At 50.2% G+C, this 27,073-nt stretch overlaps 1 long non-coding RNA gene across 8 annotated transcripts in view; it reads right to left on the reverse strand.

The window, feature by feature from the left end:
• The window catches only part of LOC131826399 (uncharacterized), a 226,233-nt gene extending 199,446 nt beyond the window's left edge, over nucleotides 1-26,787 (reverse strand). For 2 of the 8 annotated variants that reach the window (XR_009351567.1, XR_009351569.1), the window contains exon 1: nucleotides 25,406-25,685. This is a non-coding gene — a long non-coding RNA (uncharacterized LOC131826399). Of the gene's footprint in view, nucleotides 1-25,405; nucleotides 25,689-26,649 lie in introns of those variants that run through there. The other 6 variants (XR_009351564.1, XR_009351572.1, XR_009351568.1 and 3 more) reach the window with 6 other exon arrangements.
• Nucleotides 26,788-27,073: the final 286 nt, after the last annotated feature.

Here is a 27,073-nt window from a genome sequence, read left to right on the forward strand (position 1 = left end):
TCAGAGAAGCACTGAGCAAGACGACTGATAGTATCAGTGGACACACCGATGTGTCCCCCCAAGGGACTGTCTTCGTATCCATCCAGGGCCCCGTGGACTCTAACTCTTGCTGCCGTGTGTGATCCTGAGACCCATAGGTTGTTTCTAGAAAATACCCTGTCTGTGGCATTGCTGTCCAGTTGCCCCAGCTGGGGTGGCCCAGGCCAAGCTAGAGATGGTAAGAGGGGCCTAGGTCCAGCTGGCAGAAGGGCACTGGCACTATCGGGTCAGTGGGGCTGGAAGCAGGGAGCAGGATGGGGAGAGGCTCACACTCCCCTGGGGCCACTGTCATTGCACAGCATTCCAGTCTCAGGACAAGAATGCAGGCAATCCCTCTGAGTCCTAGGGCAGGATTGTCCTAAAGCAGAGAGGATTATGGAATGCCTGCTTATTGACCAAAACTGCCCTGAGGAATCTGACCCAAATCCCTCAACCACCCCTGCAGTCCTGGCCAGGAGTATTCCCCCAGGCACAGTAGGGCTCAGGGGATTAGGTGCAACTAGCAGGCTACAGAGCCAGGACTCACACACAGAGGTCATAGAAACAATCCATTGCACATAGAAACAATTCATTTCACACAGAGGTCATAGAAACAATTCATTTCACAGGCCTTGGGGTCAGGCTTGCTCTCACAGACGCTAAAGCACTCTCCCTTCTCCTCATCCCTCTCAACCCAAGTGACACTCATCAACCAAGGTGACACAGCAAGGCAGAGACCAAAGCCCAAAGACGCAAGAGAACAAACACGGGGTCAGAATCCAGAATGCACCCTCTTCTGCCCACGTACTGGGGCCATCACTTGCCCAAGAGACCAGCGCTCTCAGGTGGAATGAAGCAAGTGGCCTCTCTAGCTCTTCGGCCACCCCCCCAGCTAGCCAGCTGCTTGACCCCGTCCTGCGTCCTCGCCAACCTCCAGTCCAGCCACCCCCCTCACTCAGCGTCTGCCATGTGGCCTTCCTTCTGCTCCTAAAGTAACCAGGCTTGCTCCCATCTTGAGAAGTATCTATCCATACCTCCTCCGTTAGGTGACAGTCATAAAAACAGCAGGTGCTGTCATCTGTCTGGGATGTTATCTTCAATAGCATGCTAGGCGTGTCTACTGGGTTCAATAATGTGTCCCAGAGATTCATGTGTCCCCAGAACCTGAGAACATGATCTTATTATTTGGAAATTGGGGGTCTTCTGCAGATTGATTTGTAAAGATGAGGTCACCCTGGGTTGGGGTTGGCCCCAGCTCTCGCAACTGGTGCCCTTATAGAAGGAGGCGTGCACACAGAGACACACTCAGGGAGCAGACCACAGGACGATGAAAGCAGGAGCTGGAATCGCGGTACCGAAAGGCGAGGAGTGCCGAGCATTTCCAGCACCCACCGGACGAGATGCTAGAGAGGGGTGAGGAAAGAAAGGTTCTTCCACAGAGCCTTTTGAGAGAGCGTGGCCCTAATGGCACCTTGATTTTGGACTTCTAGCCTCCAGAACCTTGAGAGAATAAATATCTGCTATTGCAAACGACGTCGTTTGTGGTCACCAGTCACAGCATCACTAGCAGACCAAGGCAACACCGCGCAAGTACTCTCCACAGCCTGTGCCCTGACCCTGCCAAGGTGGAATTCCGGTTCTGGCTCTACAGGTGGGCAGAGAGGACCCAGGCTGATGAGTGGCAGAGCTGAGATCCAAACTTAGACTCTAGAAATAGGTTCCTCACACCAGGCTGGGCAGCCACTCTCTTTTGGCAACACAGGCTCCCCCACCCAAAAAAGGAGCCTTGGAAGCAACACCTCGAGGCCTGCTCTTTTAAAGCCCTTGGCAGCTGTTCTATCCGCGAGGGTTTCTGGGAAGCTCTGCTTAACAGCGAGAGAGGAACTGCCTCTGAAATTCTTCTAAGAACAAGCTCGAAGGCGGGTGGAGGCTTATTACCTCCACGGCTACAACATAAATTTCTCTTGCTGGGACCACCCCATCTCTCTATATATTTAAAAGGTTTCATTATATGCAATAATTATTTTTTTGCTCATCACAGAGTCCTTTGTAGTCCCTGACCTGAATCATTATTATTATACTTGGCTCTGATGCTAACAAGCTTACCTCTGAACAGGCATTCTGGGCAAAAGATCCAAAAATCTTTAACTGGTTGAGGCGCAGAACTTGGAACGGCATCTGGCATGTAATTATTTTTAACAGGAAAAAATAGCCCATCTTGTCAGCTTTCCATTTCCAGCAAAGACAAATTGGCCACAAGCACATACATAAAAGGGTGAGTTTGGTAGAACATACATCATCCTTTCGTTAATTCACTGAGCTTAATCAAGATGAATGCGGTCATTCACTCTCCACGGATGGACTGTCCTTCATGTCCGTCTCTGCCCACGTTGAAAGGGAAACTTGGCCCATCTTGGCTCCCAAAGCCAATGAGCAGAGGTTTCCCGCAAGTTTTTCTAAAGCTTCAATGAAAACAGGGCTTGTTTGCTTTATCATTTAAATTTCAAAATACGTTGCTGGCCAAGGAGAAATACAAACACCGGAGGGCTGGCGCTGCCAGTGCAGAAGAGAGGAGAAGCCACCGGAGGAGAATCAAAGCCCCACACTGTGGGGCCGCTGCTGCCACTTACTATTATCTGTACGGTCGTTACTGTTGCTGTTACCAGTGATACGGACTCACCTCCCCAGAACCTCACAGTCTCTCCCTCAGGAACGGCACAGCTGCCCTGTGCCTCAGTTTCCTTCATCTGTACAAGGAACTCGACACAGGAAAACGCCTTGGGCCTGAGGTCTACTTTGCGAATAAAGAGGGGAGGAAGTTGGCGCGCCTCTGCTGAAATGTGCCTGGGCGTTAATGGCCAGAAAGCACTGGCCCTTCTTACCAGCCTTCAGGCTAATGCAGGGCCCCGTCCAAGCAGCGACAAGGTTCGCCACCCCCCTGCCCAGCCCCCCACCGTGGGATCAATATGGCTATTTTCGTGTTGAATGGATAAACAAAAATGGGCCTATAAACACTTCTAGGTGTCCTAAATTGGTTACTGCGTAGGGAAAACAAAAACAAAAAACTGCTCACCAGTGAACGGAGACCTCCAGAGAGAGGGGGGGCTAACTCAGGGCTAACAATCTGGCTCCCCAGCCCTGACCGTGCCCCTGGGAGAAACGGGGTGAGGGGGGGGCCTCAGGCCAGCATGAAGATCAAAGGTGTTTGAGATGGGGGAAGATAGGGGTTTCAGGCCTTCTGCTCCTGCTCCCCACCCTCTCCCCCCCCCTCATCCCCCACCATCCAAGGCTGCAGAGCAAGAGGCTCATTCAGGACTCAACTCAAACGACCCCTGAGATGCAGGGTCTGGGGCGGGGCAGGAAATCCAGACTTCATGCCAGAAAAAAGGGGGGAAAGACATTTTTCCAGGGAGCTGCCAACTCCGTGCATGGGGCCTGGGGGAGCAGCTCAAGCCTGCCATACGAGCAAGGCAGCCCTGAAATTCTTGGAACAAGGTTTGGTTCAAAGGAGGATAGGGAACAGGCTGCACAGACTCTTCCTTCTGCACTGGGAGGTGCCTGTGCCGGGAGGGGGTTGGGTGGCAGGAGGCCCAGGCCTCCAGCATCAGGCTTGCTCAGTCCGGCCAGGGCTCCCCCACACAGTGCACCCGAGAAGGTGGCACACAGGGACACAGGGGTGGTCAGCTGCCTGGGGACCAGGGGTGTTTAAGACTCCAGACTTGCCTTGGCAGACTCTGGATGGCAGGGAAGAAGGCCAGCAAGGGGAAAGCAGACTGTCAGTGGGACTAAAAGAAAGCTTTCCCGTCTGGGATTCGGGTACATGGGTTCAGATGGACAGCTATGAAACTAACAGATCTCTGAATACTCCTAAGAGCTTGTTATGATTGCATCAGGAAGCAAGCAGGATAGCATTCAAAGATTTTTTGCCACCTGGCAGAATTTTTTTTTTTTTTTAAGATTTTATTTATTTGACAGAAAGAGAGAGAGAGAGGGAGCGCAAGCAGGGGGAGTAGGAGAGGGAAAAGCAGGATCCCCGCTGAGCAGGCAACCCAACATGGGGCTCAATTCCAGGACCCCAGGATCATGACCTGAGCCAAAGGTAGACGCTTAATAACTGGGCCACCCGGGTGCCCCTACCTGGTGGATTTTTAAGAACTTGATTTTTATTCATTGAAGAATGAATATGTGCACATGGTAAATCTTTTCCACAGAATGGAAAGTCTTAGAATCAATGCTAAGCTTCCCTGCGACCCCAGAAGGCCCACTGGCCTCCTCTGCCGCAGCCGCTAGTCTCAACTTCTTTGCTCGTCCTTCCAGATCTAGTCTGTGCACACATGCTTTCGTGTGTGTTCTTCCTTTTCCAAGCAAATCGGAACAGTGAGAAAATTCCAAAAGAGCGACTCACCATCTGGAGCCTGATTTTGTCATCTGTCAAATGACAAGCTTGGATGGGTCCCTTCTGACTTCGAAGAGTCCGAAGTATGTACCTACCTGCCAAAAGCCAGAGGCAGCCAGCTTGAGAAGCTATCCTGCACATTGGTTTGACTCAACTTTAGGGACCTGTTGGGGCTGCCAGAGCATTCCAGAACTAACAGCTGACCTTTCCTGAGCAGTCCCCAGGACCAGGCTCCGGGCTAAGCAAGTCACAGGCACATACTCATCCCAAACACCTTAGGAGGAGAGGCTTGGTATTATTATTCCCATTTTATAGGAAAGGAAACCAAGGATCCAAGAATCAAAACAAGTTGACCAAGGTCACATAGCTGGTAAGCCAGAGGCAACTAAGACCTAAATGCATTCCTCTCGTGTTCATCATTTTGGATGACACAACATAACAGGGAAGAGCTGCACGTCCTGTGACACAGACATTTATCCCCAGTGTGCTATTTAAGTGAAACCCCAAATCATCTTAAGAAACAGTGTCAAACACCAAAGAACTATCCCCTTCACCTCAACAAGACCCACGTCAGGCCTCAGAAACCCAACTTCACACGAAAGCGACTCCATGCATGGCAAACGTGTAACATCGGCTCGTGGTCGCAATCCGGCCAGACCAAATGGGAAGACACTGAACAATATGCATCAAGAGCCTTAAAAACATCTAGAACCTTTGACTTGGTCATTCTAGATCCAGAAATCAACCTTACGGAAATCTGAAAGATGGAAATAGGTTTATTTACACACATGCACGTGCATACAGACTCATCTCAACATGAATTATGAGAGATGAATACAAAAAATATTCTTAATACTCAAAAATACAGATAAAATTTGGAAAATGACAAACTATCATTACGATGGGATAGGACAACATTATGTTACATTAAAAGCCATGCTTAAAAGCCTGCTTTTAACTCCACTTAGAAATATCTATTACAGTAAGAGAAAAATCCAATGAGGTTGTTGACATTAGATGATCTCAGTTAATAACAATAAGCATTGACAGGTTCCTGGATCAAATGAGCAACAGGTATAATAGGAGATCAAGAAGAAATTAGTTTGTTTTCAGATTATGCTTCCAACAAGCTAGGATTTAGAAAGCGGTTGACGGAGTGATCCATTAAAAAGTGGTTCAGTCCCAGAAGAACCATGGGAAGCCCCAGGAACAGTCTACACCACAGCAGGTCCACTGGAGAGCAGGGGCCGGGTGGGGGGGGGGGGGTCCCCAAGTGAGTAACCTGAGAAATAGGGTGGGAGGGCCTTGATGGAGCTGAGAGTTCAAAAAGCAGCTCCTCTCAGGATAGAAGCCAGATAGTTCAAGGAGGGAAGAGGCGACCAGAAATCCCAGGACAGAGAACCATCCAGAAAGGACACATGATCAGCATCCGTAGCTCCAGTGTACAAGGAACCATTTAGAGGCATAATCTTATAAACACTGTTTACCAATGTTTCAACTTCTAGAATTAATCCTGCCAATAAAGCACAGAAGTCTTAATTATGGATGTGGGAGAGAATATGAACGTTACCAGCCTTGCCAACATGAAAATACAGATGCCAGAAAGAGGGAGGTGTTAGAGGGAAGGGTGGGCAAGCGGATATCCCAGGCTCAGCAAATGTGAGTCCCAGGCTACCAGGGGGACCTTCGAGAGGCGGGGGGAAGGGGGGTGGAGAGAGGCACTAGACCTATTGACCTACCCCGCTCCCATTCACTTAGGAACAGGACTGAGGGCAGGCGAGGAGAGGACAGGGAGACAGAGGACTTCCGCCCCTTCCCACACCAGCCTTTCCCATTTGATTTTAAATATGTGCATGTATTATTCGATTGAAAACCCAATTCTTTGGGTGCCTGGGTGGCTCAGTTGGTGAAGCCTCTGCCTTCCGCTCAGGTCATGATCTCAGGGTTCTGGGATCCAGCCCTGCATCTGCGCTCCCTGCTCAGTGGGGAGTCTGCTTCTCCCCCCTACTCATGTGCACATGCTCTCTCAAATAAATAAAATCTTAAAAAAAAAAAAAAAAACAGATTCTTTTTAAAAAGGTGTATGACTCTAAATTCAAACACACTAGGGCTGCCATCCCTCTTTCTTATTTGCATATGTTCAAGAGCTCTGCATCTGTAGGAAGTAGGAAGAAGCCATCTGTGGGACAGGCCAGTAGCCTGGGATCCAGCTTCACCCAACAATAATGCAAATGGCCAGCAAGCTGAAGCCACTTTTCAGTGTACACCATACCAAACATCTTGCACTTGCAGATACTCTGGGAAGGGGTGACATAAGTGGGATCATAGCACACATGCAACTTGGATCATAAAGACTTTTGACTTTAACAAAAAGGTACACCACATGGACTTTTGAAATGGTGTGCTTCCTTCTCTTGATCTCCCTGCCCAGGCTTCATGCCCTCTGTTCAACACCACCTCCTCTGAGCACCTGGAGTGATCTGATGCCCAAGTCCAATCATATTACCCTCCGGCCCCAGATTCTTCCTTGACTTTCCCTGGAGAATCTCTGGGAGCTGGCCTCTTTTCTGCTGGGTTCCTTTCCACAGTGCCCTGCTGAGGTCTGCCCCTGCAAACAGCTCGTGTGGCCCCTGAACAGAGCCAGCTCCCACCCGTCTAAGCCCAGCAGGTGCTGCTCCAACTGCCTGCAGTACCCTCCATCCCTTCTGCCCAGGAAGCCTGGAATCTCTGCTTCAAAGATTCAGCCCAGGTAAGTCCTGTCTCCATGGGCATGTCAAGCCCGGATGGACTTATGGCCTCTACTCATCACTACATTTATATGCATTCTGCTCCTTTCCCTTTCTGGTGTCCCAGTGACTGGTTGTTCCATCTCGGTGTCTCTAGGTCCTAAACCACAACAGCCACTACTATAATAATTACAACAACCAGGACACACTGAGGTCCTAGAACAGGTTGGGTTCTAAGCACTTTGTAGGCATTATTTCCTTTAATCCTTCCAACAACCCTATGAATGTAGGCACTGTTACAATTTTCATTTTCCAGACAGAACAACTGTAGTCAGAGAGTCCAACAACCTTGGGTCAGAAGAGCTAACATCTGCACAGACTCTGGCTTCTACCTGACAGTGCTTCCTATAGTTCTTATGGTGAGTACTATGAAATGTGTAAGCCTGATGATTCACAGACCTGTACCCCTGAGGCAAATAATGTATTATAAATAAATAAATAAATAAATAAATAAAAGTGTCCCCAGCTGAAAGCTTCAGAAACTGAGGGTCAGAGAGGTCACCTGCTCAGCCCGGAGTCACACAGCCAGTGTGAACCAGAACTCAGGCCTCCTGCCTGCAAATCCAGGTCACTTGTTTTCACTTACAACTTGCTAAATGCTTCACCCAGGCCACACTAGCAAATGGGTGTCTCTGTCCCTAGAGGGAAACAGGATACCTCCCCTGGGGTTGGAAGCAAGTTACTGAAATGTCTGCATCAACCTTTAAAGAGATCGAATCATGCACCCACTCTGCTTCCTGGGAAAAGAACATCTGGAAGCTTAAAACACTCAACAGCTGAGAGGTATCCTTAAAAAGCACCATTTATTACACCCACAATGAAAGCCACACTGTCAATTTGGGGGGAAGGGGAGCAACTTGGCAGCTATCAGTTTCTTGCCTGTGTGCCCTGAGCCCCATGAGCTACTGGAACAAACGGAAGGAGCCTGCTACCAATCCACCCTTACTGATTAAGTCCGAGCATGAGTCAGGTCCACAGGACGAGTGAGTGATGGAATGTGAACCTGCATTTATTGTCTACACTAGGATTCATTCCCCAAGCAGGCTGAACTGCGGACATAGGGCAAAATCCGAGGGAGCAACCATACCACAAACATCTCTTCAAAAGGCAAAAAGTTCTAAGCCTCAAATGTTCAGCCCTACCCTTAGGTCCATACTCCATCCACTGACATTCCAGGAGGACGAAAGAATGTGGATGAGCCTCGGAGCTGCCAGATGGGAGAGATGATCTGTGGTACAAGGGACAAAGGGACATTTGTGTTCAGATCCTACCCCCCCACCCCGTCGCTTCAGCAAAGGCGGGGCCTCCCCTGGACTGCCCTGTGCTCCTGAGGGCTGGGCAGAAGGTGCCATTAATAAACTTCTCCCAAACACCCCTAAATTCTTCCGCATTGCACATTATCAATCATCGACCTGGAACCCTTGAGGCAGACATAACCTCAAGGCAGGAAAGCATACCAGTGAAGACACAAAGATCCTAAAATTAGACTGCCTGGTTTCAAATCTTAGCTCCATCCCTACTACTTATTCACAGTTACATTGAAAAGTCACTTTCCCCTCTGCCTCGGTTTTCCTGTCGGTAAAACAGGGAAATTAAGATCGACCACACAAACTACACATACAAAGGCAGAGCGCTCAAGTCGGAAGCTAGTATACAGTCAGATCTATTTATATGCACACTGACCTGAGTCCACAGTGGAAGAAATCAAGGCCCAAAGGAGGGTAGCAATTCATGTCATTTTGCAGAGACAGGGGCTTGGGCATGGATCCCAAGACTCCAAAACTAGGAATTTTAAAAAATGAAACACTTATAAATATTTTTCAAAACGGGAAGCACTCAACACCCTCACTCATTCATCACGTGTTTACTGACCACCTATTGTGCCAGGTACCCCGTTCCAGCATTTTTGGGGCTCATTGGCTGGCCGGATAATAATCGCCAGCACTTACTGAGCACCAACTACATGCTGGCTCTGGGGGAAGCTCCCGTGCACAGAATCTCCTTCAATCTTTGCAACAAAGTACCTGGTAGATACTATTGACTTTCCAGTTTTACAGATGTGGAAACACACTCAAGAAGCTGACTTCTCCCAGGAGATTTGAGACTTCCCAAGGCAGAGGCAGGACCCAAACCTACACTGTAGGAACAAGAAGCCCTCCCTCTTAACCCATTACGCTTCGGACGCTTTTCCATGCTCCTAATGCATGGGAACAACTCTCTTGATGGCTTTTGGTGGTCTCTGCCAACGAAGAACAGAACAATGCAAAATGCCAAGCAGAGCCCCGGGTCGTTAAACACCCAGGCTCTGGGCTCTCAGACCCTAAATGAATGAATAAATCTTGCTGATGAACCAGGTCCTTCTCCCAGAAGAGAGACCTGCATGCCCTCCTCCCCCAGTTTGGGTCTGAAGGCTGGAACGCGAGGCAGGGAGGAACACAGAAATTACATGTCTATTTATTCATGGGGCAGGCATCCAGGATGGGGTGGGGCCTCTTGGGAGCCCTTTCTATAAGACCACAGCCAGTGTATCTGTTTCTGGAGGGCTTACCCTGGCTGGGGGTATGTAAGTCCTGGGTAATCAGAAACAGTTCCACCAGAGCAGGTGCCCTGCCTTCCTACATTCCAAGCAGAAAAGCACTAGGAAGTCTGGACAGGAAGAGGAAAAACCCACCTGGACAGGTCAAGATCATCGGACAGAGCACAATGGTCCAGCAGGACCGTGGACCTGCCTGGAATCCTGGGCCCACAATGAAAGAAAATACACTGAACATGGGCTGTTTCCAGAATGCCAATCCTACTGCTCCTACTACGTGACCTTGTCTGAGCGACTGCCCATCTCCTGGGCTTCAGTTTCTATCTCAGCATCATTCTGGGGCAGGTATAAGTGATCTTTAAACACCAACCAGGATCAACATCAGCAGGACAGAGCCCTTGCTCAGCGTTTATCACTCTGGTCCAGAGTTAATCCTGCACGATCTGATCCAGACTTTTACCCTGGGTTTACAGTGGAGGAAACTGAGGTAGGGAAAAGTTAAGGTCACTGCACAATGAACTAAGTCACAGAAGGAGGCAAAGGCAGGAGGGAAGCAGTAGCCCTCCAATGTCATGGACTAAGCTCTTAACCACCACACCAAAAATATTTTCTTTTAGATGATCAGTGAAGGTGAAATACTTGGCCAAAGAAGTCCCTTCCAATTCTGAGAGTGTAGGATCCCAGGACAATCCCAAAGCAACATGGGGTGCCAGCACTCCAGACACAAACCCTGTGTGAACAGGCAAACAAGATGCGCCCGGGCACCTTGGTGGCTCAGTCAGTGAAGCGTCTGCCTTTGGCTCAGGTCATGATCCCAGGGTCTTCAAATCAAACCCTGAGCAGGGCTCCCTGCTCAACAGGAAGCCTGCTTCTCCTTCTCCCTCTGCCTGCCACTCCCCCTGCTTGCGTTCTCTCTCTCTCTCACTAGCTCTTTCTCTGTGTCAAAAAAATAAATAAAACCTATAAAAATATTTTTAAAATACCATTTACTTAAAAACAAACAAACAAAAAAACAAAAACAAAAACAAAAAACCACACACACTGCACCCAGCAGTGCTGTTTGTGTGGGGAAAGAAAACGACAAAACAAAACAAAGAAAAACAACTGCCAACAATTTGCATGCCCTTGGAGAACGGATAAATAAACCATGGTGTGTTCACACAGTGGAAGAGATGACCACAGCGAGAAACAGACTGCTGTGCACCAACAGGGACTTATCACGAGGTGCTGAGGCCCAAAGGAAGCTGCAGAGAGCACGGAATTTCTGTAAAGCTCAAGAGGAAGGAAAGAAAATAGTGTAGTATTAAGGCTGACTCATGTATACAGTGAAAACAATTTTTAAGCAAAGCAACAATAAACTCCAAAACTCAGGATCACAGTTCTCCCTGGAGGAGAGCGCTGAGATATAGGGCCAGGAGAGACCAGAAAGAAGACGCAGGCGGAGTCAGTGCTTACGGGTCAGACCCTGGCTCCTGAGCAAGGTGCAGGGTTTACAGGTGTCCGCCTACTACCATGCATCATGACTGGCCAATAAATGACAGCTGTTTCTTTTCGAGGCATCTATCAAGGATGATGGGCTAACCATCAGAGCTACATGAAATCTGCTCACCAACTGTCACCACAAATGTTTGTGACCAAAAGCATTTGCTAGTCAATTCTTCTGCAAGAAAAACAACTCTTGGACAGGTCTTCGATATGTTGGAGTGTCCAGGGTGGGCACACTGTGACCCTTAATAGGCTGTTGACTGCACGTTAGTGAGTACTTGCCCTCACCCAATCTTCGCCAGGTACCAGGAAGCTGGGAGCCCCCCTGTACTCTGGGAAGTGCGGAAAGAAAGTCCACCTGTTAGAACTCTGAGGGCATGACCAAGAATACGCACCGGAGAGCTAAACAGAGACACCTGACAGAATAAACACTGGCCACTGGAATCCAAAGGATGAAGACTCAGGGCAGTGCTGCAGGCATAAGACTTGTGCTCTGACGCTCTGACTGGATGACCATGGCTGGAGTTTCTATGCCTTGTGCCAAAACGAAAGAAAAAAGCATCTAAGTTGGACATCATCAAAATTAAAACCACTTGTACATTCAGGGAGTGAAGAGACAACGCACAGAATGGGAGAAAATATTTGCAAATAATATACCTGAAAACGGATTAATACCCATAATATATAAAGAACCCCTACAACTCAGCAGCAGCAACAAACATTTCTGTTAAGATCTAGAAGTGGTCAGTAAGCACAGGAGAAAACTCTCAATTAGTCATTTAATGCGATGCAAATCAAACCCACTGTGAGACATCATTTCACAATTACCAGGGTGGCTACCACTTACCATATACATGCATGTATAGTTACGTATATATGTAAAATAAGTGTTGGTGAGGGTATGAAGCAACTATGGAAAACAGTATGGCCGTCTCCCAAAAAAACTGAACACAGAATCACCACATGACCCAGCAATACCTACATCCATAATTCCAGGGGCATGATTCACGGTAGCCACATGGTGGAGGCAACCTAGATGTCCATCAACTGGTGAACAGATGAACAAACCCGTGGTACGTGCGTCCAGCAGAAGAGCACTCAGCCTTAAAGCACTGACCCGTGCTCCAACAGGACTTTATGTTAAGTGAGCTAAGCCAGCCCCTGAAGGACAAATGCTGTCTGACCCCCATTAAGAGCAAGTACCTGGACTAGTCACAGTAGCAGAGACGGAGAGTAGAACAGTGGTTGCTGAGGCCGGAGGGAGGAGGAATCGGGACTCAGCGCTTAAGGGGGACAAAGTTTCAGTTTGGGAAGACGAAGACGCTCTGGAGATTCATGGCTACACAACAATGTGGATGTGCTTAATGCCCCTGAACTGGACACTTAAAAATGGTGAAAATGGTCAATTTCATTATGTGTATTTTACATCCATAAAAACATTTAAATGTGAAAACGAAAAAACTAAAAACAAGCTATGCCTCAACGCCCCCACATTTGTCAATGAGGATGGTGATCAGCTCCGTCACCTCAAAGGGTTTGCTATAAGGATTGAGTGAGCCCAGGCCTGCAGGTAGAGCAAAGCGCTTCACAAGCAGGCGCTCAATAGATGAGAGTAAGCGCCCAGCATACAGCAAGAGCCATTCTCCAAGACTCAATCCAGCCCCTCACAAAATGGGGAAGAAACAGACGGGAGACATGAAAGGCTCACTCACTGTGACCCCCGCCCAGAAACACCTCTCCCTGACCTTGCCGGCACCATCGGCCAGACTCCAGGATTCCAGGCAGGTGCAGAGGTGGCCGAGATGGCCTCACCTGGCCAGCCCCCCTTCCCCTCAATCAGAAACTCTGTTCTTGGGAATCTTGGGGAAGGGGGTAGGGAGCAGGTACAGAGGTCTTATCAGTAAGAGAGCCTCCTCTCAACTCCCAGGTCCACTTTCCACCAGGAATACCAGCAATCCAGGTCAACAGACCATGCAGAAATCATTTCCTATCTGCAGGGCTCACCGTTCTGCAGTCCGATCCTCCTCCCATTCATGTTGGGTTTAAAGAGTCAGAGGTGAGATACGCAGCAGGCCTGGATCCACTTCCTCTCTGCCAGCCCCCCTCCACCCCCTAGATGTGCCAGCTGGAGGGCGGGTCCCCAACCACCTCTGGGAGAGCCTGGGAGCTCCCAGGGCCTCAGATGTGGTGCCTGGGAGGCGAGAGGCACGCCCTACATCTGTTCATCTGAACTCAGTTTCCTCCTGTGTCACCTTTTACAGAGGAAGAAACACGCCCAGAGTCGTGAAAGTCATGCATCTACCCTGCAGCAGTGCTGAGGCTCAAGCCAGAGAGTCTGGCGTTAGGGTCCGGGGAGACGGAGGCAGACGTGAGGCCAGGGCCATACAGGAAAATCTGATGCACGTTGTCCCTTCTGCCCACGCCGCCCGAAGCAAAGCTGGGTATAGCGAGGCACTTACAAGGGTCACCAGGAGAGGAAATGGAGGTGGCACCCTTGTTTCCTTGTTCAGAAGTCCGAGGAGACGGTCAGGGAGGAGGAGAGGGCTGAGCCAGACACCTGAGCGTTTCCTCTCCGCTGGCACTTCATCACTGTGCTCGTCACGCCTCCCCCTCACTGCCACCAAGTCCCACTTATAATTAAAACAGGTTTAGGACACAGAAAAAGCAGTAACGGGAAGCCCTTTGCCCTCCATCTCCATCACCCGCGAGAGCTACAACCTCAATTCTTCCCTTTGCTCTCGCGGTCTCTATCCAGAGATTGTCTCATTCAGAACAGACAGCTGGGGTCTTGATCTCTAAAATTTACAGCTGAAGTCAAAACTGCCCTGCCCTTTCAGAATTCTGCAGAAGAGAAGGGATCGGAAAACGGGAGGGGAATAAAGAGAAACTTCATCTAGGGAAGAGGATTCGTTTTTATATTTCCTGAGGATCTGGAGTTCATGGGTTGGTTCCAAACCCAGTCTTCACACTCTGACCTGGGTTCCCATCGACTTTGTAAAAGTTGTGTGACCTTGGCCGGTCAGGGAACACCTCTGAGCCTCCCTTTGACCCATCTGGAAAATGGGGTTGATAACGGTTGCTGTCACATAAGGCAGTGCCGAGCAATGCATGGGCTGATGCCGGTGACATACCTGGCACTGTGCCCTTCACACAGCGGGTTCAGCTACTGTCCGTAACATACCACTCTGATTACTACAGAAGCTCACCATCAGCTGAAGGAAGGAATTCATGTTCCCACTCAGAGATAAGAAACAGACTCCTAGCCCCTCTATCACAGGCAAACCCATCTCCACCTACTCCACTCCAACCCTGTCCATGACCCCCATCCCCTGACCACGAGGCCTTCCCAACCAACCAGACCTCCACCCACCCAAGTCAGCGGCTCTTGAAGCTTTCCCTTGTGTACAGTTGCCGGGCTTCCTGGGCTCCAGCACCATCCCGTTCATCTCGGAGAACCACTGTCCCATCCCAGCATGGTGTCTGTCGTCCACATGTGCAAAATCCCATGTGTGTATCCCCGCACTAGACTCACTCAGTGGGGAGGGTCTCCGAGGGACCCCCGGAGCTCTTCTCAACTGCAGAGCAGCGAGCCTAGCACAGTGCCTATAGTGAGACAGGCAGTAAATGCTGGTGACTGAACGCAGCTGTTCCAGTGCAATTTACACACGGAATTCGTTCACACTTACTAACTGCACGAATTAACGTGGGGACGGTTCTGCACGCTGGTGCACAGTCAGGGCTTAGCCCGGTAGGGTGAGGATTTCCTACAGCGATGGCTGCGCTGACAGAACTTTTGCTCTCACTCTGCCGAGATCTCTCAAAGTCAAGGACTAGATCTTCCGTGAAGTAAACTCTGTAGTCCTGCTCTGCCACGGCCCTGGAGCCCTGCGTAGTTCCAGGCACAGAAACCTCCTGTGGTCTCCAACTATGTCCTTAATGAATTTTTCCTGCGAGACGCTCCCACAGATAACCCAGGAAAAGCTGTACGAAGTGGGGTGGGGCTTCTCTCCCCATGAGAGCTGCTTGTTTGTTTCCTTCAGCAACTTTGCTGCAATCGCGCACAGTAAATGAAGAGGGATCTGAAAATCATGCATGTTCCCCTGCCAGAAATTGGCAATGATGAACCCGCCAGGAGGGCAAAAGCCCAGGAGCTGCCGGGAAACCATCATCATCATCATCATCATCACGGCCCGGTAACGGCCCACCAACACCATGGCTTCCCATCCAATGGGATACAATAGGATTGGCTTCCTAAAAAAAAAATAAAAAAGCCAACCTGTGTCAAGGCAGAGAGGGAACAGGAAAAGGAAGAAAAGGAGCAGTCTAGAATCTAAGAAGCAGCTACTTTCCCAGGCACACGCAGCCCGTCACCAAAGCATGTAAGAGTCTGAAGAAGCAATCTGGAACACCACGGGCAAGCTGTTCTATGGAAGAAACGTTTCTTCTCTTCAGAGAGGGGCTGGCCCATTCCTTTCAATCCCAGTCAACAAGGATTGAGGCAGGGAGCACCCACCAGGGTACCAGCACCTCACGCCGGGCCCCTGCAGGGGCGGGGGCTGGGGGAGGAGGGGCACCGCAAAGCCTGGCACGTCTGCTCATGCGATGGGAGAGCCATGGCTGTGGGGGCAGGCTCTTGCACACATCTGCCCCACGTGTGTGTTTTCTTTGGAGACTGAACGGACTTCTGCCTGGAGAGCAGAGCTGGAAGGGTTCCATGTGGGACTGAAGAGGTCATCAGCCGCCTTCCAAACCAGCGAGGTACTTGGACTTTATTCCACAGAGATAAGGAGCTACAGAAGGTTTTGAACAGGAGCAGGGACGAGATCAGAGTGCACTTCGGAGAGGTCGGTGTGCTCCTGCTGTCCCGGGCGTGGAGTCTGGGAAGAACATTCTAGCTAATGCAGCAAAGAGTGCCCTCTTATTGGATGATTGGCTTTTCCCATTTTTCAAAAGGTAATAGGAAAAACAAAAGGTCCTCTGTGTGGAACAGCCCTTGTGATTTATGGGAGAGCAGCTGGAGCAGACAGAGGCCCCTTCCGGCCCTCACTCCGCCGGGTTTATTCCACGGTCCCACTTAAGTAATGATTCATCCAACCAGGGCGGGAGGCAGCCTTGGGATCACTTCAGCCCATCTTCCCACTTAGAGACAAAGACATCTCCTATCCTTGGGGAGCCTCGCTTCTTATGAAACAGATGAGTGCATCTGGTCCATTAAAAACCCACGAGGCAAAGGCCGGAGTGTCCCGGCGAGGTCTGCACTGAGAGGACACTGCCGCTGGGGACCTGGAAAGCCTCACCCACAGGCCGTGCTTCCACTGCCCCTTTCCAGGCCCACCTTCCCCCCAGAGCACCTGGGAAGAGGAGCTCCGAGGCTGCCTGCTGGCCGTAGTCTCCTCGGTCCCCCCAGAGCCAAAGGCGCCATCCCTTCCCTATCACCTCGCTGGACATTCCACACATGTTTTCTCAATCAGTAAGGCATTCCCTGCATAGTTACTTGTTTAAAAGGAAAAGCAAAGGGTTTTTTAAACAAGCAAGGGGTGACGAAGGAAACGGAAAATCACCGTCTTCCACCACCACGGCAGCACATGGCCAGTGTCCTTGCAGACACAACTCCCAGACAGCACAATAAGGTTTCCACCTTTTATACCTGAAGGATTCCTGAGACCCTCGACCCTGGTTCTGCAACCATCCCTCCTCTGGCCCAGCACTGAGATCCGACAGCCCGGTCCTGGAACGGCTTCCCGCGAGCTCCCCCCTCGTGCAGCCTGCCCTCCCTGTCTGGGGGGTGCCCCCTCCATCCCACTTCTGCCCAGAGTGTGCTTTTCAGAGGGCAGGCGAGATCCGGAAACTCCAAGGCTGGAAGCTTGTTATGCCTTCCCGGTTTTCGTCGGAGTACCTGCTGCATGATAAGCAGGCAGTGAGCAGCCCACAGAACCCAGCCCTCATCGGCTCCGAACTACAGGCTGAGCCTGGGCCGCGGGTCAGAAGCCCGGCTTGTCTGGCCAGAGGCAGCTGGCAGATACAGGGCTTAAATGATACTGAAGGTTAGGAATGACAAGGTTCTTCCCGAGGACTGGCGTCTGAAGACAGATCACTGACAGTCCTGTCTCCCTCAGACAGAAGCAGCCCCCAGCAGGACAACTGGGGGAGGGGGACCACCAGTCCTCAGCCTAGGGGCCACCTCCTCGAGGAAGCATTTTGCATGCCTGTATTATTCTATTTTTCTATTCCTTAAAAGTAACGTCAAAGCAGCCTTTTGGCCCTCACCACCACCCCATCCCCGCTTTCCTCCTCCGATGACGACAGTGACTTTGATCTAAGTCCTTCTGGCCCATTCTCTAGACACTCACATCCATCCCCGATTATCCTTAAGGAACACGGAGCAGGAGCTGTGAGTTCTCAAACTGACCAAGGGGTGTGGGCCTCACACATGCTTTCGATTTTACCACATGCTGCCTGCTGGTCCCTCAGGAGACCTCATGCTCACAGCTGAGTCAGGGGACCCTGAGACACACAGCCTCGCCAAGACTTGAGTCAGACTTGCTATTCTGGGCACATTTTAAAATAGGAAAGATGTACCCCCTGGACACCACTCAAATGCCTGTCAGCTGAAAGATGTGTTCTGAACCGGGGGGCGTATCCATGGAACAGAACGGCCGTCTGAACACCAAACTGCAGATATCTGTGGCAGCGTCCCCCATGCATCAGGCTTTGCGAGAAAAACCAGACCTGGGGGGGGCTACACACCATCCCAGTCCGCTTATGTGAGAAAGACAAAACTGTAAGATCAGAGAACAATTACTGGTGGTCAGCGGCTGGGCACAGGGTAGCAGACTGACTGCAAAGGGACAGGAGGGACGTCTGGGGGTGATGGAAGTCGTCTGGACCTCAACAGTGATGACGACACAACAGTGTTACACAGTGTTGTGTGTTTATGACAACGCCCCGTGCGGTTTGCCAAAACAGAGCGAATCCCCTAGACCGACGTCAGACCTCCACGGCGCCTCGCCCCTGACCACGTCAGTGAGACTCAGAACCTCTCCACGTGCACTCGTGCCTCTGCCTTCTTCCTTGAGAGCTGCTTACTGATCTCTTTCACCTACTTTTTGTTATTGACTTTGAGGAACTCTCCACCCTCTTTATTACAGCTTTTCTGTGCTTAGACACGCTTTCTTCTTGAATAGCTGGTCACATCTGTCGATGTCTCCCTTCTCATGTGTGCTCCGCTCCTTCTCTGGTGAACGTCTCCTGGGCCTCCCTGTCTCACTGGGAAGCAGGATTTCAATACTGACCCTTTCACCCCACGGAAACGATCCTCCCATGTTATTCTATTCATATTTTTTCACACTCCTTACAATAAAGGGGCTCGTCTGCAGACTTGCTTCTTTCTGTTTTCCCCTATACATAATAAACTCCCTGAGAACTGATACCATATCTGTTGATCACTACTGAACATCCAAGGCCTAGAACAATGCCCAGCACACAACAGGCATTCCACAAACATCTGCTGAATAAGAAAGTCAAGAAAAGTTTAACGCAAGTGCCTATGATGCATGGAAACATGCGTCTAGCATGTAATACACACTATACGTAACTGTTAATGACGTATCAGTGTATCACTGTACCACTGACAGCAGTAAACATCACATCTCTCACCAGAAAACAGCAAATGTGGCTTCAGGGTCAATCTCATGAGCTCCAATAGTTACCTAAAACTTTTTTTTTTTTTTAAAGATTTTATTTATTTATTTGACAGACCAGAGATCACAAGTAGGCAGAGCAGCAGGCGGAGAGAGAGAGGAGGAAGCAGACTCCCTGCTGAGCAGAGAGCCCGATTCAGGGCTCGATTCCAGGACCCTAAGATCATGACCTGAGCCCAAGGCAGAGGCTTTAACCCACTGAACCCCTACCTAAAACTTTTAAAATACTGAGACGCTCTGATGTAATAATTCTGAGACTGGAGATTTACCAAAAACAACAACATCAACAACAAATATAATACAAAACAAAACAAAAACAAAAAACCCTAAACAGCTTTAACTGAAATATTGAAAAATTTATATATATATATATATATATATATAAACAGTCTATTATGGAACTGAGCATCAAAATGAGAAGAATGATTACGTGAGCAATGAAGTTGTCACTGAACAGATATGTTATCAACCAACAAGCACGGACAGAGACTACAAGAGTATTCAGGGATGCTTACTACCTGACGGTAACTAGGACAAGTCAGGGTGTGACCATATACACCAGAAGGACAACCACAGCGATAAAGACAAAACAGTAACTGTATTTAACTCAAGAAATTATATTTTCCCCAGATTTTCAAAGATAAGCTCCCCTTCCTTTCAGGTGCAGAAAGCCAAATTTCCCATCACAGAGTCTGGAATCTCCAACTCAGTTACCTGCTTCCTGAAATACCCTCCACATGCATTTGTCATCTCTCTAAATATAAAATCTGGAAAACCACTCCTTGGTTGCAACCCTTGGAAAGCACCCCCAGAGCTGGCAGGACCCGCTTAAGTCCATTTCTGCCTGGTCTTTAAGGCTCTTGAGAGTGCCCCAGCCTCCTGCCATCTCCCCTGGACACACAGGATCCTCCTCTCTCGGTTCCCCGTCTTCCGGGCCCTTGCTGAGACCGAAGACCTCTCACCTCTCTTCCCTTTAGGGTGGGGACTGGAGGACTGAGCTGCCACATACTTGGCTGCCTCCTGTTCATGTTTCTCCTCCCCAGCAGATATCACCAGCGATCTGCCTCTCTCCTCTGCCGGGAGGGTCCTCACTGCAGAATCAATCTCCTGTACCTGCACTCCCTCGCCCACGCACTCACTCCTTCCATCCCCTGAATTCCTACCATGCCCCAGGCACCCTTCTAGAACCACCCTGTTGGGCAGAAACAGAACGCCAGACACGTGTACTTAGATTTTCCAGTAGCCACGTTTTAAAAAGGTTAAAAGAAACAGGTGAAATTAATTTTAATAATGTACATAAGCCAATACATCCAAAATCTCATTTCAATATATAATCAACATTAAAGAATTCATTAATGAGGTATTTCACATTTTCTTTTTGTACTAAGTCTTTGAAAGTGATGTGTATTTTACACATGCATTACATCTCCATTAAACAAGCCTCTTCCAAGTGCTCAGGGGCCATCTCGGCTGGTGGCTACCACACGGGACAGCAGTTTCAGATGCTTGGGATACAGCACTGAACAGTCCAGAAGCCTGTTACTAGCAGCCATGCCCAGCACCACAGCCTGGGCCAAGAGCCCGTGATGCTTGCTTGTTTGCCCAGAGGCCCTGGCTTCTGACCCTGTTTTAGGCCCTTCTCAGCACAATGGGCGGATGGATCGTTTATAAAAGCTCAATCATATCCCATCAGTTCTCTGTCTGAAACCCTTCAATAGCTCCCCTTTCACAGAGTAAACGATGACTTGCTATGTAAGGTGACAGATATTAGCTAGATTTGTTGTGATGCTCATTTCACCAAGGTCAGGTACATCTGCAACTAACAGAACGTTTTATGTCAATTACACCTCAGTCAACGAAAGGAAAAAGAAAACAACATCTCCGCAAAGACATGAAGACCATATAAAGGACCCACTGTGTGCTGTTCTGCCATCCTGTTCCGCCTCTGTCCTATCCGCCTGGCTCACGCTACCACTCCAGTTCATTCTCTGCTGCTCCTCCGTCTCACAGGCTCACCCCTGCTCTCAGCCTCTATCTTGGCTCTCCCCAGGGCCTGGAACAGCCTCCTTTGGACCAGCTTCCTCCACCTCCTTCAAGGCTGCTCCAATGTCAGCTTCTGGACGGAGCGTGCCCCACCAGCCAACTTAACACTGCAGCACACCCCAGGCCTCCAGACCCTCACCTGCTCTACCCGCTGCCTTAAAACACATTATCCTCTAAAGCACTATAAACAGGACACCTGGGTGGCTCAGTCAATAAGTGTCTGCCTTCCTTCAGGTCATGATCTCGGGGGTCCTGGGATGGAGTCCTGCATCGGGCTCCCTGCTCAGTGGGGAGTCTGCTTTATTTACCTGAGACAGAGAGAAAGCAAAAGAGAGAGAGAGGGTGAGCAAGCAGAGGGAGCAGCAGAGGAGAGCGACAGGCAGGTTCTCCACTGAGCAGGGAGACCCACATGGGGCTTGATCCCAGGATCCGGGGATCATGACCAGAGCCACCAAAGGCAGACGTTTCACTGACTGAGCCACCCAGGTGCCCTCAACATACGAATTTTGGAAGGATGTAAACATTCAGTCCATAACAAATACCATGGAGAAAATAAATCTCAGCAGGGGAAATGAAAGAATACAAATATAGCAACTACCACTTATATAATAACTACCACATGCCAGGCCTGGTGCTAGGCACTTCACGCCCAGCGGGGCCAGAGTCACTCTGCACGGAGTGGGTGCAGTTTCTGCCTCCACCAGTTCCACATCTCCCTCTGAGGACCACCCTGCCCCACCGTGCGTCTTGGACTGGAAAGGACGCTAGAGGAAGGCAGGGATTTTTTTCTCTTTCCTTCCCTGCTGGATCTCCAGCAGTTAGAACAGTGCCTGGCACACAGCAACTGCTCAGCAACTGGACGAACAGATCCATCAGTCTTGAGCTGAGTAGCACAGTGACCAGGCAAAGGGAGTCCTAAAGAAAAATCAGTAACAACCGCTCTTCTGTCTTCGTCAAGAGCTTACTTCCTCTGTGCTAAGTGCTCCGCACCATCCCAGAGAGGGAAAAACCATTCTCCCTGCATCGAGCTGAGAGGTTAAGTCACCTGCAAAAACAGACTGAGGCCTGAGGGGTACCCCCCCACTTCCCTGTCTTTTTGGAGACCTGCTTCTGCAGCTTCCCTGATTGCTTATGTCTTTCTTACTTACAACAGCCAGGCTTTCACTCAGATGCTTGCAAAGGCCTCTAGTGAAGTCACTGCCATCTTGTCATCTGTGTCCCCAGAATGTCACCTTTACATTAAAATGTATTCAGAAACCACTACTCCAAGCAGCCACAGGAAGTAATAAAAACCCAGTAATTGTAGCAGTGATATTAACTAACTTCTACAGAGGGTTTACTATGAGCCCAGGCACTCTGCCGAATGCCTGCTGTTCATCCCCGATTTCCTCCTCACACCAACTTGTGAAGCAGGTGCTTTACTGTCCCCATTTTATAGATGACAAAACTGAGGCTTACAGAGGTGAAGTAACTTGCCCCCAAAATAACCCTCTTATAGGCATCACTACCTCTTAGAGGCATTACCCAGAGGCCTCCAGCAGCTACCTGGTTTCCTTCTCTTTCTTCAGTGTTCCTTCCCACTGGGCAAACTCTCCACTTCCCAACACTTTGGGCTGCTTCATCTCTAAGACAATGAAAATAGACTAGGGGCTGCTTGATTCCTTAAAAACAAAGCAGTCCTTGACAGTCACCTGATTCAGATGAGAACCAGGGCTGTGTTAGCCACCAGACAGGTGAAGCCCACCGGCCCCTCCTCACCCGGCCCCTCCTCGCGCCACCCTCCCCTGCTCTCAAGCAGCTCATGGTTAAGAAGGGAGGAAGAGGCAGGTAAAGAAGTAATCCTGGGGCTCAGATTACCCACCAGACACCAGCAAAACAACATCCTCTACCTTCACCCCCCCAACACACAAAAAGAGGAAGAGAAAATAAAGGAAAGACAAGTCAGAATTCTGCCACCAAAAATGACTGAGACCATTTTGGCCTCGTGAATCTAAGTCTCCCGTTTTATGACCCACAGTGTCGTTTTTACCGACAGGGTTGAGAGAGGGGCTACGACAATCTTTGGATGGAAGGTTTGGAAGCTACTGCAGCTGCACACATGCAGGATAAAGGCAAGGGCTCCGAGCAGTTGCGGGGAATGTGCAGGAAGGGGAAGATTTGCTCAAAGAGCCCTATCTCCCATCTGCTGTGAATGTTGATGGTCATTAAATGCCGGTTACGAAGTCAGGCAGGGTGCCTGGTTGTGGCACTTTACAAATACTCACAGATTCTGCACCATGTCTGAGCTTCCTGTCCAGGCTCCGGGAGGCCTTTGCTCCCCAGGCTCTGGGGCCAGAGCTCTGCAGACACTAAAGGCCTGTCTGAGGCTCCGTGGCCCCACTCAGAGCAGCTCGATCCAAGGGGCAGAAGAGGCAGGCAGCCAGAGCCAGAGGTGTCTTTGTACAAGATGTCAGGATTGGGGCACCTGGGTGGCTCAGTCATTATGCGGCTGCCTTTGACTCAAGTTATGATCCCAGGGTCCTGGGTTCCAGCCTTGTAATCAGGCTCCCTGCTCAGCAGGACGCCTGCTTCTCTCCCCTACCCCCACTCTCTCTGCTTGTGCTCCCTCTCTGGCTGTCTCTCTGTAAAATAAATAAAATAAAATAAAATAAAAAAGATGTCAGGATTTCTATCCTGCCTGAGTCCTGCTGTTCTTGGTCAAAAAGCATCCTTTGCATATTCTTTTTTTTTTTTTTTTTAAGATTTTATTTATTTATTTGACAGACAGAGCTCACAAGTAGGCAGAGAGGCAGGCAGAGAGAGAGGAGGAAGCAGGCTCCCCCCCCCCGTGTAGCAGAGAGCCTGATGTGGGGGCTTGATCCCAGGACCCCTGGATCATGACCCAAGCCGAAGGCAGATGCTTAACCCGCTGAGCCACCCAGGCGCCCCATTCTTTGCATATTCTTAATTTCACTGTCCTCTTACTTCTGGGAGCAGGCCCTGGGCCAAATCCTGACGGCTGTGTTAGTTCCCACCTGTGTGACCTTGAGGCTACTTTCAACCACTCTGAGCTGTGGGTTCCTCACCTACAAAATTCTGGTAATAGTGATAATTTTATATGATCACTGGGAGATTAAGTGAGATAATATATTTAAAGCCTTTAAAACCGATGCTGGCCCATGATAAGAACCTCATCATTGCTAGATACTTTATTATAATTGCCTGGTGAGGTTGTAAGGCGCATACAATCCAAAGAACATGCTTGGCATAATATACAATTTCCTGTTATTGTAGGAACTACTATCATCATTATTATTTATTATTATTACTATTGTTATTAGTTCCTTAGATTAATTGGAGAAACAGAAGAGTCGGAGGAGGCACCTATCAGAGAACCATCTGAGCTGCATTCTCCAGTAGGCCGAAAATTTCTGAGGCTTACTAGGTAACTATAGAAGTGGCCATCAGTGGGGCTTATCGATGTTGCTCTGTTGGCGCCCTGGATCCAGGGCTCCTTACAGACCCGGGATACAGAACAAGGGAGTCCTGGTCTCTTAAAGAGATCACAAACCAGCATCAGGAGAGAAGGAAAAAAAAAAAACAAATGCAAAGAGAGTGATGTGTCTACAGCCAGCTGTGAAAGGGAATGCAAAATAAAAGGCCCAAGCATCCAGGAGGGCATCTGACAAAGAAGAGCTACAGTCAAGTACAGCCTTTAATAGGCCCATGCCACATCGCCAGACAATTCGTTCCGGCAACTATCCAAGGTCCTCGACTTCCTCAGAAAAGGGCTGATCTGCCATTGGTCTGGCCAAATTCAGGGATATGAACACAAAGAAGAAGAAAGCAGGAAGGGGTGTCTTATCGTCCAGGAGACTCCTGAGCTGAGCTGTTGGAGAAAAGTGTCCACCCCAGACAGGCAGAAGGTTCCAACCCCAGCCAGCCTGCCTGCCAGCCATTCAAGAAGAAAAAAGAAGCTAAAGCCCATGGGATTGACTGGATGTGGACACGGAGAATTCCTCCGGTGTTTAGACCAGCAATCACAGAGACCAGTGGGGGTCGGAGATCTCAGAACGGAGAAAAAGAACTCCCTCCTTCTAAGCCAAAAAAGCTCCAGCCAGGGACAGAAAGAGCACACCAGACAGCATGGAGGAGGGAGGGAGGGAGGGGAGAGGGAGGAAGAGAGGGGAAAGGCCGAAAAAGCAAGCTGATTTGTCTACTCTTCCAGAGAAGCCTGGCTTATGCAGGATTCTGCACTCAGAGTAGGTAAAGCCACAGCAATAAACAGGACCCTTCACCAGACCAAACTACAATGTGACCACATAATAAATCCCCTCTGGGAATTCAATGGGTGCAGCATTATGGTCGCCCCTGGACCCAGGCAGCCTTTCTCCATCACCAGACCCACAGGAGGAATTCCAGTTGGGCCCTCTGCCAACAGCTCAGACCACGAGGCCGTCCTCACCTCTAAGATGTAACTGCCCTCCAGTCGTGGAGACCGGGCCAGGAGGCTTTGCCCAGCCAGCCATTCTGTTTGTCCTTCTGCTGCTTCCAAGGTTTTTCTCCAAGTAAATCTTTCAGGAAGTTCCACTCAGGGTTCAGAGGATCCACACAAGTACCTTTTCCACTGGTTAGAGTTTTAGAAAGATTTGCTGTGACCACAGGACTGTGTCAAATGAACAAGCCTCAACTTGTCAAGGCCAGTATGCAAAATAGGTCTGCAACATCCTATGACTAACAGCAGAGAAGATACAGTCCCTGTCCTCCAGGCCCCCGCCCACCCACCACACACAAACACACGTTTTTCTCCAGGCTTTGCTTCCTCCAGCAGCAAAACAGCTCCAGGAGGCAGGGCTCACAGTGGTGGAGTGGGCCAGCGGGGGTTGCCAGCCTCCCTTTGGAAAACACAAGACCAGAAAAGAAAACCAAAACTTCACCCTCTACTCCCTAAAAACCCTCGCAAGTGAGTTCCCCTCTTCTCTCATCTTCTGGAAGGGCCTGAAGCCAGGGACTCCCGTGAACAGAAGAATATTCCATGCTTACAGAGTATCAGGAAAATTCATAGTGTATCCGGGCACCGGACACATGCAGCCTCATGGCTGCCCTTCCTGAAAGTCAATAACCACCCCCAACACTAGCAAGAATAAGAGCATGTTAGTCTAAGGACAGTAAACACAATTATACCAACAAGCCATCCAAAAAGAATGACCATGAGAAGGGTGTGGGGACACCCAGCAAATCTGTAAATGCAATGCAAAAGCAGAGAAAAGTTTCCAAAAGCAGTTTCTGGGTTTTTGAAAATCATCTGGTGGGGGAAGATAATGGTCAAAGGATGGAGGCAGCATCATATGCTTCACAGGCCGCCAGCTTCTCAAAAGGGTCCCCCAAACCCTATCTGCGACCCCAAATCGGTACTGATTGGAGGAGCTCTATTTTTAGGTGTTCGGTAACAATATACCTTCCATCAAGTGCACAAACCCGGAATTATCTCGTGCATGCATTGTCCATTTGATGCCCCCCCCCGCCCCCCACCAACGCCCAAACTCACGGCCACTCTCCAGTCTGGTGATGAGGAAAGTGCGCGGTTAACAAGCACACCTCCGAATCCCAAAGCCCCTCTCCTCAGTCCAACTACTCTCTGCGCATCCCAACTCGCCAGGCCTAGGCTTGCGAGTTCCCAGAAACGCAGAGGGCGAAATTCTAACTTACTGGAAGGTGGATCCCGCTGTGTCTCGGCAGGTCGCCGGGGCTGCCAACACCCTCTCCGCGTGGAAATCCGCTCGCGGCCCCGGGGGATGTCGGGGTCCGTCCCTGCGCGCGGCCCCTCGCTGCCGGTCCGGGTCCCGGCCGCCCCGAGCCTGCCCAGCCCGCAGGCCCATGTGCTCGGCGGCCGCACGCGCTCTGCCCGCTGGAGCGCGGGGCTGGCGGGCCGCCCGTGACGTCACGGCGGCTCGCGCTCGGGCCGCGGGGGAGGGGGAAGCGCGCGCCGCCCGGCCGGCCGCGTGCGTCCCCGGTCCCCGCGCGCCCGGTGCTCGCGGGCCCCGGCTCCTACCCGCCCCGCGCGCCCCTCCGCCCGCCGCCGGGGCAGCGCGGGTCGTCCAGCGGCCGAGGGCTGCGCGAGGAGGCGGGGCGG

The sequence above is a fragment of the Mustela lutreola genome, chromosome 3 (assembly GCF_030435805.1).
Source record: "Mustela lutreola isolate mMusLut2 chromosome 3, mMusLut2.pri, whole genome shotgun sequence".
Lineage (NCBI taxonomy): Eukaryota > Metazoa > Chordata > Mammalia > Carnivora > Mustelidae > Mustela > Mustela lutreola.